Raw genomic sequence first — 15,004 nt, 5'->3', positions numbered from 1 at the left:
GCTGCAGCCGGTGCCCTCCCTAAAATTCCACTTCTGACCTGCACAATGATTCAGCCATCACTGCAAAAATCAAACACAGCATCTTAGTTTATTGTTTTGGACAAAAATCTAATCAGGAATATTTAGGAGCCTTCGATATACTTGCAGCCAGAAAGGTAGAATCGTATTGGGGAAAATAAAACCACAGGAAAACATCCAGAGGTTACAGCCAGTCACTGCTGCTCATACCTCAGTTGCTGGAATCTGAAGGAAGAAAGGCTCCTATCCTACTCTATAAAAGGTGTTGTGTTGCCAATGACTCACTTTTTATTCTTGTGCAGGCACATTGGTGATGACTCTGGCCTCGAGGCCACTGTGAAGCGCTCACTTTCCACTAGGAGGGGGATCAGTGAATTGATGGTTTGAGCACTCCTCCCAGTGGCAAGTGGGTGCTTCGCAGTGGCCTGGAGGCCAGAGTGGGGGCGGGGCACTGAGGGGAGGCATGGGGAGGAGCGCTTAGGCTGCAATCCTGAAGTTAGCTATATTGCCATGGACCAGAGCATGGCAAGTTAATTCCCAATTCCAACAAAATCTTTACAAAAAACATCGTATACAAAGAAATCTTTCACCGTTGATGACTGATTATGTTTCATGAAAAATTTAAAAAAATGACCAACAACAATTTTCTAGAGCATGCTTTTTTTACACAACGGGCTTTGTTGCTAGTAGGAATATAAGAAGTAAACGAAACTTTCAAGTTCACCACTTTGTTTCAAACCAGCACGTTTCAAATGGGCTGTTTTAAGGTGTGGGATACATCCTTAACCGCCAGAGATTTTCAACTCCCAATGGAAATTAAAGTGGGGGGAGAGATGTGTATACCGAAACAGTTCACACCTGTTGGATGGGGACTGTTATTTTTTTCTGGGCACAGAATTCACACTTGTACTCTTGTTCTCAGCTTAAGCTTCTCAATTTCCTAAAGTTTCCATGACTATCAAGCAGCTTGGACCAGTGTTTCCATTCTGGAAAGTCACAATTAAGGCCGAAAACCAGTTATTTTCATGATTTTTATGATTCATGATTTTCATTATGCAGGTTAGGTTAAGATCTAATTACTGGGTGGCAGGATTTGTATGGGTTTGGTGACTCAAGCTGATTAGATTAGCAAGCGCTCTGAGGATAGGGAGAATTGACCAGTCTCGAAATTGCCTCCTGGCTGGGTCCTCAACTTGGGAAATGATCATCAGTTCCTGAATCAGTTCCTGAAGCCATGTGTTAACCCAAATCAGAGGGTGGTTAGCATTTCTTGACATATTCTGGTGTTTACCCTATGATAAACGTTGTGCAACTAAGTTCCTAATCTGAGTTTGAAGTCAGTGTTGGGATTTCCACCAGGTAGGCTCTCAGGAAACTTGCAGTAGACAGATGGAAGTGAGATAATTAGCTGCGGTTCTGCACTTAATGTAACCCATATTTGCTGTCCAGGATCTTTCTTTTGGGGGTGTGGGAACAAACACCTGTTTTCCTGTGTTTTGGCATTTAAAATGGATTTTATTCTAAAATTTCTTGTGTGTATTTTAAAAAGAAATCCTTCCACCTGCTTTGAAAAATGAAGAAATGAGCTTTCTTTGGCGACCTGTCATTCTACAATGCAAATTTCTCAGTTGAAGCAAAATGCAACCTGCAATCACCAACAAAATTCAGAATCCAGGCTGCAGACCAAGAGGGCAATCTTAATCAGGTCTACTCTAAATCCGGCTCAGGTCTGTTTAATAGGGCTTACTCCCAGGAAAGATTTTTTTTAAGATGGCAGTGTTAGTCAACCCTTGTGCTGTGCATTTTTAGACTACTGCATACTTTGTCACAGATTGCTTCATAACATAGCAACAGTTTCCCCAACCAAATAATTTTACTTTGGTTTTCAGTGATATGTAAGAAATGCATCATTTATACCCTGCCCTTGTGCCCAACAGGGATCGAAAACAGCAGACATCATTCTTTTCCATTTTATAAATGCATTATCTAGTCTCTCTTGCATTTGACCAATGACGTACGTAACTCTCAGAGCTAAGCTATAAGAGACGAGGAGCAGCACGTGAAGAGAGTCACAATGTTAGCCAGGAAGCTGAGTTTTAAGAGATCAGAAGGCTTTGTTAATTTCCCCTCTCTACAGAGCCAGGGAGATAACTACTCAGAGGGTTTGTTAAATTCCTCTTTGCCTCCCGAAGGTCAGTTTCACCTCCCCTACTAGGAGGCAAAGAGGAAATTAACAAACCCTCTGTGCAGCAATCTCCCTGGCTCTGTAGAGAGGGGAAAGTGACAAAGCCTTCCGATTGCTTTTAAAGCTCAGTTTCTCAGCTAACATTGTGACTCCCTTCATGTGCTCCTCCTTGTGTAATTCGTCTCTTATAGCTTGCCTCTCAAACAAGTTACCATTTCAAACTAATAATCCACCACCTCTTTTGAAACACAACAGCTTAGATCTTGACCAGCATTTTCACCAGAATGCAGATTTCTGTCTGTGGACCAACATTTTCCTGCCTTCCTTTTCTCACAGCAGCCAGAAGCGCCCCAGAAATCCTATTCTTGGTGGGCAGGGACCCTCAGATATACAAATTGGAGGCGTAATTGGGACTACTGCAGGAGGGTGGAGGGTAGTCACACAATTTGATTTGAAATCTTTGCCCCATGGAAACACTCATCTGGATCCAAGCTAATGAATCCTGCTTGCCTTGTTGAGTTGTCTTCTGACAATGCAACTTTCTTGGTAAAAGAGACATTCACAAATCACAGGCCAGTAAAACAGTGTTAAGTGCCGATCAGAGTTAATCGGGAATTCGGGGGGGGGAGGGGAAGGACTCCTTAAACTTAAAAATAAACCCCTCCAAATTATTTTATATTTTTGAGCCACCTCAAGAAGGGGCTTGGAGAGGAAGCAGAAATATTTTCTAAATGCTTAGTAAATAAATTACAGGATATTTACTGATTTATGTGCATCTTTAGCTATTGTCTTTATAAAGCCTTGATAAAGTTGCAGCTTGTCATGCAAGAAGTCACAGTGATATTTAAACCTTTCACATGGGAATGATTACGGAATCCTCCTGGTAAGTTCCAGCAAGCCAGAGAGGGCTTCAAATGGGCTACCACTTGAGCACTAACAAATTAGTTTTAAATGGGAAATTAGACAAACTCTGGTTAATTGGTTGTTTGAAATACACCCAATCTGCCAGGGAGTGTTGCTCCAATCCTGAGTGCAATTGCATGTTCAAAAAAGGGTGATGGTTTTGTGAACAAAGTTGCTCATGCACCTGATTTTGCTGAGGGGCAGCAATTCACAATGAAGCAGAATGCAGAAACTGCATATTCTAAATATTGTACATATTCAGAATTCCAAAATGAATTATAGAAATTGTCTGTGGACAAAAAGAAAATAGGTGGAGGTGAACTCTGGGTAAAGCCAATCCATGGAAATCTTATGACAAAGAATGAGGGGAAATCTATCCATTCCTAGATTTTTTTGTAAGCAATAGAGCAAATTGTATCCATGTTTATCATGGATTATGTTTATCAATTACAACGGAACTTAAAATACGTCTGTGGAAAAGTGGTGGGTGAGATGTCATAAACAGTGTAACACAATTTATTTATTTTATTTATTTATTTATTCAATTTATATACCGCCCATCCCCAGGGGCTCTGAGCGGTGAACAGTTAAAATTGATAAAAACAAAAACTAAAATCAATATACAAATAATAAAACAAATTAACAAGGTGCAGTGGTGGGGAGAAAATTACCCACAATATATAAATATATATATTGAGTTTTAAGACATTGTTTTTCTTCATTTAGATCTGTCACACCCTCTCTGTACAAATATTTACTCTGTTTATTTTGCATAATAAAGTATTCTATTTCCCCAAATATTTTTGTTAACAAAATGTAACTGTTGGTGCTTAATATGCAGAATAACTGACAGAATGGTAGAGTTCAATTTATTTTTGATTGGTGCTCATGAGTACTGTATAGAAGAGAATGAATAAACATCTTATAGGGATTTGGATTTAAAATGCAAATTGGTATAATCTGCCAAACAACTTTTATCAATTACAACCACCTTCTCCACTCTGCTCCAGTTCCAGGTGCCTACCGACTACCACATTCCAGGCACATACCAACTGAAATTAAATGGGGAACATTTTAGCATTGGCTGGGTAGGTCATAATGAAGCTACAGTTAAACTGGAGAAAAGTAAATTCCTTATGGCCATTTTCAATACACTTACTTTAGCAGACTCTTCCGGAAGCTTTATATGCAATGGGTTTTAAGTATATACCTCCAAGCATAAACTGAGAGCACAACAGACTTGTGTTAGCAGACACAAATATTGTTGTTCAGTGTATCTCACCGTTCAGCTATCAAGAAAGCATGATTAAGAGCGGCTTTGGCATTAAGAGAAATTCTCTTAATTCCTCTTTATCTGATTACTTTCTGAAATCTGATGATCCATTTCATTACTTCTCTTTATGGAGTCAGTTTCTAATAAATTCTTCTTTGATCAAAGAGAAATTCGAATGAAGGGGAGGTAGAAATTTCAGAATTCCAGTCTGTAGAATTCCAGTCTGGGGCAGAGAGCATCTTCCCAAATCTTCCTACCCTCCTGCTAGAGCACCACCCTGTGATGTGTAACCTGAAACAGCTACAAGGGCTGAAATTACAAAAAGGTGCACTGATCTCTCTACAAAGAGAAATCAAAGAGAAATCCCGCTTTTTTAAAAAGAGAAAAAAAGATAAATCAATGGCTATATCTAAAAAAGTGAATTTTGGAAAATATGGCCCTCCCAGCCAGCAGCTTCCACTGATAAGGCTGGGGGCCGCTCTTTGGCTCCCTGGAAGGAGAAGGAGACAGAGCATTTCCATGGTATCTGGGTCTCAGGCTGGAGGGGCGGAGAAAGGAGCCTTATGAGGCAACTCCGCCAGCCGGCTGGCAGTTGCTCTGCATGCTCGGCCCACCCACCTCACCCTGTAGTAGTGCAGAACTAGCCGGCTGCTGTTGCCAGAGCCAGGTAGGAATTCCCCCCCCCCTTTTCCCTAATTGGCAGGAGGAAGAGGTGTTTTTTGCCTACCTTGTACAGCTTGTGGAGGTTTGAGGTAATTGGCAAGGTGGAGCCACCTTAGGATGCTCACTGGCAGGAGACAGTTTGGGAATAGGGAGCGGGCCAGTGAGTACCCTAGGCGCTTCTCCACTGATGGGGAGGAGGGGTCTGCCAGGAGTGGATGGTACTGCTTTGACGGCTGCCATGCTGCATGGGCAGACTGCCTTGGGGAACCCCATGTGCAAGTCCTTCCCTCATTGCTGTACGTCTGAGGCTTAGTAGCTTGAACTGGGGGGATCCATTTTGCCGGCCAACCGGGTCTTAGCCATCCATAGGATGGCTCGCAGCTGGGGCTTCGGGGCTCGCCCAGACAAGTCAAGGCGGAGGTCCAGGGGTGACCCTGTGGCTTGACCTGTGCTGCTAGTTGGCCCTTGCCATATTAATGGTTGATGTTATGTTTAATAAAGTGGCCCTTTAGTTCCAAGCCTTGTGTCTGTCTCATTATTCCGACTAGGGTGGCAAAGACATTTCTGCCCCTATACCAACTCTTTCTCTGGTGAGTTTATGAGATGTGATAATCCCGTGCTGTTTCCTTGGTATGTGATCTTCATCCCTGAAGTTAACAGGGATATATCGGGATTTCTTTAGAATAGGCCATTTAATCATCACAGCATGCATTCAATCATAAATCACGACAATAGGATTTAAAAAAAATAAAGCAGCATAATTACATATTGAAGTACTTATTAGATTGGACCTCTGCATAATATGTGTTGGAGATTATGGGTTGTATCCACCTATTGGCAGGAAGCCACTTCCAGAAGTTTAGGAAGAAGGGCGATTTTTGCTGAGTCCTCCTTCCTGTTGCAGAATCCTGCTCTGTCCTTTGTGCTTTTCAAAAAGTTATTTGAAAATTAGGAGCAGAATTTGGGATGAAGGGAGAAGCCTCCACATCACAACAAAGTCACATTGTGTGAGCTTTGTTCTTCTTGTGGTTTGTAAGATACAAGTCTATATTTTTAAATCCCTCCCCCAATATTAAAACCCAAAAAAAGTTTGCTCTAGTAGCATGTCTTGTTGAAGGCTAAGACAAATCTTCTGGCTCTGATATATCTTGTGAACAGAGACAGTTCTTTTACTTTCTAAAGCAAAGAATCCGTCTCTTTTCGCACACCCCTAGTATATTTCTTTCCCAAACCAAATTCCACATTTATTTGTGGATAAAAATATGTCCCATAAAGTTTTCATTTGTGTGTGGTTATCATGAAGGGCTGTATCTCTCTAGAATGCTTAAAAATGCTTCCCTGGACCACTCTTTCCTTAATACAGTCGCAACAAGGTAGAAAGAATGTGCCAATAGGGTATTTTAGTACCTCGTAGAGTGAAAAAAAACCCTCAATTGCAATAATGCATATATTATGTGGGGTTTATTTCCTTTCCATTTTTTTTTAACAGAAAATAAACTGTAAATGTCAAGTGGCTGTATTTTAGGGACATTGTTTGGTACTCTATTAGTGACAATGTCCTAAGAGGAAAAGGTTCTAGAGTGAATTCTACTTAAATAGTAAAAATGATGGCACTGATTCATTCCAATACTGCTTTCAGTATTGGACCTTTTTAAAAATAAGAATGAATTAAATGAGCTATATCCCATGAAGAGAATGCTGCATAGGGGTGGATACAATAACTGTTCCTTGCAGATGTTTATTGCAAGGCCATATGTCTAGCATCATTTTTTGCAAAAGGCTGATTGAAGAGAGAAATCTCATCTGTTTTCATTCTTTGCGAGAGTCAACAGTTATCAGTTTTAATCAGAGTTGCCAACTTCCCAGTTGTCCTTCACATTTCGCTGGTCAGCTAACAGTAATAAACACGCATTACTCACATAGGGCTCAATTCTAATTACGCTTCTCAATCTACTGTATAAACAATCAGGGAGGCATGACCTGACTGCTGACTTATTCTTGAAAGCCCAGGCTTTCAAGGCTAGCCTTAGAGATTCATCTATGTAGCATTATACAACATATACATTGATTGATGACTTTATGAAACACAGAAATAATGTCTGTGCTAGACAGTACCTCCTAGACATATTATATCCTGTTTAAAATAATCTCCTACTTGAGAAAACGATATTTGTCATTTGTGGGAGGTCAAAGGTCTGGAAACAGTAAGGATAGTTTTTCATCCATCAGCAGTAGCCTTAGGGTTTATTAATTTGTTTTGATAAAGGACCCTAGATTTGTGTGGTTACCGAATCATTTTCTTTTATTCGTTTCAGCTAGTTTGGGCAGGGTAACTCAGGGTTCATGGACCAGGTTCACCTCCCTGTAACACTTCTTTCCTAGTCTATAGAAGATCTATCTTTTTTTTAAAAAAAAGTAAGAAAACTTTACATCAGAAGACTAGAGCAAAGTATTATTAAGTATACAGTAATTCAAATCAATCTGAAAGCTGGTAAAGTGCATGAATATCACAGTCCTACAGCCTAAAGATCTTAAAAACATCTGAACAAATATTTTAATGATCCTTAATCCAGATAAAAATTCGGTGTGCATCCTCTAAACATATGAGGCATTCATTTTCTGAAACAGATCTATATTTCGTCTCATTTATCTCACTTTTCACTTTATTTTTATATATAACATCCTGATAAAGTAGAGTTTTATGTTTGGCTTTTACAGATTTTCCTTGTTTATTTAACAACAGTCTTATTCCTGCAATGATATCTATTAACTCCCTCCTTGTCTTCAGTCTGGCGCTTTCAAGCTAAACAGATTTCGGACACTATTTTTCCTGTTTAGTTACTTGAAGGGACTGAAGTGTGGAATCCATACAAGTATCCAGAAGATGTATTGTCGAAGGCTTTCAGGGCCGGAGAACGATGGTTGTTGTGGGTTTTCCGGGCTGTATTGCCGTGGTCTTGGCATTGTAGTTCCTGACATTTCGCCAGCAGCTGTGGCTGGCATCTTCAGAGGTGTAGCACCAAAAGACAGAGATCTATCAGTGTCGACACTGAGAGATCTCTGAGGACACTGAGAGATCTCTGTCTTTTGGTGCTACACCTCTGAAGATGCCAGCCATAGCTGCTGGTGAAACGTCAGGAACTACAATGCCAAGACCACGGCAATACAGCCCGGAAAACCCACAACAACTATTATCCAGAAGATATTGATGCGGAACTGAACAAGCGTAAAAGAACCCTGTTGGGATGATCTGGGAGTATTTATTGTGAATTTATTTTATTTTAGCTCCTATTTTGTATTTTAGTGTCACTTCTTCTGACTCTTTTCCTGCTTTCATTGTGGGTTTTTTTCCAACTTGATTTTTAGATCCCCTTTTTTGATGAGGAAATTTGATAGCCAGTATTGGGTTTCTCTACCCTCCCTACCCATTATGCTTTAATGTCATAGAAAATACTATTTTGCAGTCAGTGGAGATCTAATCACTTTATACTTATGAAGAAAAGAAACGGCCAACATTTCTGCCCATTTCAGTCGTTTTATTTGTTGAATTTTCCAAATACTTTGAATTATGATGTGAGAATGTTCTGACTTCACTAGCTTGTGGAAGAAATTCCTCAGCCCGAATATGGAGTCTATTTGAAGACTTCTAAATCCTTTCTTATTTTGATGTCTGGAAACAAATTGTAACTGTTTCTAAGGCCTGTCATATGCATAATTAGATCTGAATCCCTTCACTTCATGCTTTGGCAAATGGCCAAGGTACACTGTTCATCACTAACTAACATAGCACACTTGCAACATACAGTTCCAGAAGTTCTGAAGGCTTTTTTTTGGCAATCGCTTCCTTCCCACAGAGTAGATGGTGTGACTGAGCTAAAGGGACAGTTCTGGCAAAGGAGAACCATGTCACATCCATGCTGATCTGTTATACAGAGGGATGAGATGTTCAGCATTCTTTGCTGTTATACAAAAAAAAGACTCACCTTAATATCTAAATCTTCTTTAACAATTTATGCACAAGGATGGCCACCTGTTGTCCCTAGAGCTAGGAAAGCAGACCAAACTCAATTGAAGGCCAGATTTACACATGCAAGAGAATCAGCTGAGGACAAAGATATGTAATGGACCTAATGTTGTATCAGGTTGTTGAACAGATGGAAGATTGGAATGTTCCCCACTTCATATGAGCAGAAAACAAGAATGAGAGAAGAAGCTTTCTCTGTACTGTGCATTTTTTCTCTTTGCATGGATTTGACAATTTTTGTGTGTCACTAAGGTTCCAAGGTGCCTATACTCTCCTGGTAGGAGGTAGGGGACCCAGCCAGGACTTACCAGTTAAATCATGTGTGCACTCCTGAAGATGCATGAAGATGTCACTTCCAGGAAGTGATGTCATCACGTTGGCCACATGTGTGCTCCTGCACTTTGTGTGGGGCTAATTCTGGTCCATGTGGGGCCATAATTGCCCCCAATGCATGATGATGTCACTTCAGGAATCAGGAACTGACATCATCGTACCCCACCGAGACGGCACCTGGTATATGCTTTCTCAGATTGCTTGCCAGTGGCGGGCAATTGCCAGGGGATTTGCCACCTTCCACTAATTGAACACAAACAATAGAGGCACCCACAGTAAAGGAACCCAAAACACTAGGTGGACTAGCCACACCGTGGGAAACAGACAACTATGAGAAGCATAAACAATCTATATATCTATTTTAAATATCATTTAAAATTGCAAAACTGACTTAGTGCTAATAAATACTTATAAATATTTAAAACTCATTACAAAGTACAATTCGCATTCCAATAATGAAAGACATATCTCTATCAACAAATATATCCAATTACTCCTAAGTAACGGGCGCTTATAAGTCAGTTCAAAAGTGCTGTTAGAGCTCAGTCCCACAGAGATAATGACGTCTCTCTTTTATTTCCTTCTTTCTTCAGGTAGGTAATTTGGCCCTCCCAGACGGCAGACGAAGGCTGCTAAGGATGGGGGCTGCTTTTGCAGCTCCGGAGGGAGATAGCGGCTTCCTCCTCCTTCCAAAGCGTGGGCTTTTTGGGGGGTGGGGCTAAGCCTCCCAAGGCAGTGCCACCCCCCTTTAGCCTTCGCAGATCACTTTGCACGCCCTCCCATCCCTTTACCAGTGCAGGAGAGCCAGTCGCTGTTTGTCAGGGCCAGGTAGGAATTTTTTCTTCTTTCCCCGCATTGGCTATGGGGGAGAGGAGTTTTTCGCCTACCTTGCACTGTGTACCGGGTTGTGTAACCAATTATGGTGGTGCTGTAAATAGGTGGTCATTTGTCAGGATAGAGTTGGGAAAAAGGGAGCGGGCCGGCGAGCACCCTAGGCATATCCCCACTACGGGGGATTGGGGTCTGTCATGATTGGCTGGTGGGCTTCATGGTGACCAGCTGAGAGGGCAGACTTCTGCTGCAACCCCCTGTAAAAGTCCTTCACTCGGGCTGTGTGGCGGAGTGGTTGGAACTTCAAGGGAGGGATCATTTGCCTGGCCGAATGGGTTGCAGCCATGCGCAGGGATGGCTCGCACCCGGGGCAGTGGGGCTTGCCCAGACAGGTCAAGGCAGCAGTCCTGGTGTGGACGCTGGGCTTGACCTGTACTGCAGATAGATCCCTTGCTGTATTTACAATTTGTTAATTGTTTAATAAAAGTGGCCCTTTAATACCCAAATGCTTTGTGTCTGCCTCTTTATTCCTGACTGGGGGTGCAAACAGAAGATGGATGCTCCAATAGGAACTCCACAGATACAGATAGCTCTTCATGTAAGTGTGTTCCATTTTATAATCCGCTTGTCTGTTCTTTTTCCAGTAGAGCCATGAAGATGGAGAAGGATGGAAGACCCCCCTCCCACCCAACAAGGGGCCGGCAAAATATCACACTTGTTTCATATGAATAACTTCATCAGGGGCCACACATCTGGTCCACCATTCATAAACCAAATTACCAGGAAACAAATCTCAAGTGCTATTCTCAGCACACCACATACAGCCGACTTTTTTGGTATGTCTTGTATTTTCATTCATGGGTATGTAGTCAAACTGAATTTTAGAATAGTGAAACTTAATAACAAAACAGCAAAAAAAAACCCAATCCCCCACCCACAAAGAAAAATCTAACCAATCAAACAAAGAAGTCTCCAATACTTGGAAGAGATTGCGTGAAAGCAGAGCAGGAGAAAGATCAACTCTGAGCTAAACCAGGAGCAAGTGAGTGGTGATTTTCTTTCTCCCTGCTCCCCATCACATGAGAGTTTGAATTAATTATAGATTTACAGATGAGTTTAGAGTCTCACAGTTCCACACACAGAAAAGGAGAAGGGACATTTTCACTAATTCCATCCTCCTATTGTAGACACTCACCTTGAACCCTTTTTGTCCCCTGAGAATCTACCAACGCTAGGGGTGATTTGGGGGCAGCACGACTGCTGTATGTTGAGCCAGACCTTTTCCAGCAAAGTCGGGGCTGTCAACTCGGAATGGCATCAGCTCTCCAGGGTATCAGGTAGGACTGGTCACCTGGGCCATTTCCACACAGCTTACCTCAACATCGCACAAAACTCGTGCGAGAAAACGTGATCTTCTGCATATTTTTGGCATGTTGCGCAGTGATCTGGGTTGAGGTAAGCCGTGTGGAAACGGCCCTGGTGTTTGATGCATATTAAACTGATTTCAACGGAAGAGGCAGAGGGACCAGTTTAAAAGCTGAAAAAATCTGGTTATTCTAACTGAGCATGCTGGAGATTGAACCTGGAACATTTTTTTCATGCAAAGCAGACCACTGAACCACAGCCTTTTTAGTAGTTTCTAGTCGAAAAGTGAAGGCGGCGAATTTTGCTTCCATGATTACTGTGCTGTTTGCACTAGATAGGATCTAAGCCATAAAATATATTGGGTTTTTTTTTTGCTAACTCTTTTGCTATCTCTATCAAATACCTATTACTGTTTTGCATTATATAAAGAAATCTGTGCGACATCCTTATCTATCATCAATTTATTTGCTAGACATGCTCCTATGTATGTTGTCAGTACTGAAAGGTGATCCACCTTTTTGGTACTTTAAGACACCTCCTTTCCTTCTCTTCCCCCTTTTTTCTTTCAAAGCCAAACACAAAATGTCAATCACCGCCCACTAGCTTAAACGGAAGCAATATCTTCACCATCACTGTTGGTGGTATCACAGCCTCTGAAAGACTTTGCCATCTCACTGCCCTAGTGTTTGATTAATGTTCTGTAATATGCATAGATCTTAAGGTGAAATGAGGCAGTATTGTGGAAACCAAAAATAGCTGTTATGGTAGACTTCATCTGAGAAAAAAAATGCGATGAGATTTTTTTTTACCCAGGGTTTCTGTTAGTGAGGTTTCTATTGATCTGAATTAGGAAAATGCAATTAGTCACATTTATATCTTTAAAAAAACAAGGGGTTATATCTGAAATGATTGACACTTATTTGTAATTTGCCTGAAACTTTTCTTGTTGGACGAAAAAGAATGTAAAAATGAAGACATTGAATTTTGTTGTGTGGTATACAGAAAGAAAGAAAGAAGAAAAGAAGAAAAGAAAGAAAGAAAGAAAGAAAGAAAGAAAGAAAGAAAGAAAGAAAGAAAGAAAGAAAGAAAGAAAGAAAGAAAGAAAGAAAGAAAGAAAGAAAGAAAAAGATGCTCTTCTCCACAGTTTGACACTGAGAGATCTCCGTCTTTCGGTTCTACACCTCTGAAGATGCCAGCCACAGCTGCTGGTGAAACATCAGGAACTACAATGCTAAGACCATCGCAATACAGCCCTGAAAATCCACAACAACCATCGTTCTCCAGCCGTGAAAGCCTTCGACAAAATATGCTGTTGTTACATTATATTAAAAATGGAATCTGATTGCCACTGACACCTGACTTCAACGAAACAACACAACAAAGTACGGGTTTCACTTTTTTTAATGGCTGATCTGTGTTACATTTATTAAAATACGCTAACAGTTTAATAACATAATAATAACATTTGATTTATATACCACCCTTCAGGACAACTTAAACCACTCAGAGCGGTTTACAAAGTGTGTTATTATTATCCTCACAACAATCACCCTGTGAGGTGGGTGGGGCTGAGAGAGCTCCGAGAGAGCTATGACTGACCCAAGGTCACCCAGCTGGCTTCAAGCAGAGGAGTGGGGAATCAAAGCCAGTTCTCCAGATTAGATTTCTGCCACTCTTAACCACTATACCAAACTAGCTCCCAGTTTAAAATCATAACAGCAATCAGATGGCAGCCGTGCATTCACCACCACATTTAATTTGGCTACAAGACCTCAGCTGGATGAGGCAGAAACTGCACATCTTGGTCCATCCATAAAATACAAAGTGCATGCTCATGCCTCCTCTCCAGATTAGAGTCCTGCCACTCTTAACCACTACAGCAAACTGGCTCTTTTAAAGGCAAACTGCACTAGGCAAACCTACCGTGGCTGCCATCAATTGGGCATCTCCACCCAGGCTCCAATCTTGGCCATGGGTCATCCTCGTTGGCTCATAAAAAGTGTTGGAAGGTGCCAAATTTCATCCCCCTCCCTTAATGTGCCATGCAGACAACAAAGGGTATGGTTGATGCTGCTCAACACAAAACATGTTCCCTCACAACTAGGGATGTGCACCTGAAGAAAAAAAAAACCTCTGTATTTTTCAGATCTGGATTTCAGGAAGGGCATGAATACAGATATGCAATGGTATTCATGTCCCCTTGTACTGTTTCAGGACTCAGGCTCATGTTCTTCAAGGATTTCAGAAATATTTTCCTCTTGCTTCAGGTGGTCTTTCTATCACTAGGGGAGGGGTAGGGAAGAAATGACACAGTCTAATGTCAGGCCTCTGCCTCTTCTGCCCTGTCTTACATAATATGAAAGTGAAATCTTTGGTTCCTGCTTCAGCAAACTTTTCTAGTTGGATGACGTTCCTAACAGAGACTGATACATTGAATCTTTCTCCACTTCCTAAGAGAATGTAACCAGACAGAAAAGAGCTAGAATAAATAGTCAAGTCAGAAAGTTTCCAAATGTTCCTGAATAGTGCAGTTAATTCTATTCGAAATTGGAGTATTTATTTACTACATGTAAACATGGACTCTGCTTCAGTTAGAAATGATTAGAAGCTTCCTGGCTCTTATCATTCCTCTTATTAATTAGCCTTCATTATTTCAGGGTGTATTATCCTAAATAAAAAGATGCAAATCAATGTTTCTTTTCAGTGAACTCTGGTGGTTTTTAACCCTGATAACCACTCTGAGCTCTCATTTTTGTATAACTTGCATGAATAAATCAATATTCACATTGATTGTGTTATATTGTTTTAATTAAATATGAACCTTTTGAAGAGGGTTAAAGGCTCTTCCAGTTGGATGAAGGGAGAAGAATCTTCAATCCAGCTAACATGCAAATCTATGCATGGCTTTGCCTGACCTAACAAGGGCAGCCCGTTAGTTCTAAATGTATTCAATCCTTTTGTCTAATAATGTTTTAGCTACTAGCTAATTTAAAAGTTGAGCATCTCTTGCACATGTTCTACAGGATATACGATGTAATGTTTATCACAATTTTGTAAGCAAGTGTAAACTTTTCATACAATGTACAATTAGATGTGTTTTGATTGCCACCTTGTGGGTACTGAGTCCCATCATGGAAACTTTTCAGTGTAAGTACACACACAAAAACACCTTTTGTGGTTACTGTCTGGGTTCTGAGGCTCAGCCCCCGGACTTACCGGAAGGAGAGAATGGGAGGCAGCCTGGAGACAGCTACTCAGCCACCACGAAAGTCACCCAAGTTCCAAACAAGCCAGTAACAGAGGGGGGGGAGAAGCACCCAAGCCGCAGAGGGTCAGATGGGGCAGGTGGAAGCAAGCTAGTTCCACCCTCTTGTGGGAGGCTAAGAACCGAGGCAGGGAGAGTGAGAAC

This window comes from Eublepharis macularius, chromosome 9, assembly GCF_028583425.1.
Source record: "Eublepharis macularius isolate TG4126 chromosome 9, MPM_Emac_v1.0, whole genome shotgun sequence".
In the NCBI taxonomy this organism is placed as follows: Eukaryota; Metazoa; Chordata; class Lepidosauria; order Squamata; family Eublepharidae; genus Eublepharis; species Eublepharis macularius.
The sequence above is the reverse complement of the archived record's forward strand: the minus strand, read 5'-3'. Positions refer to the sequence as shown.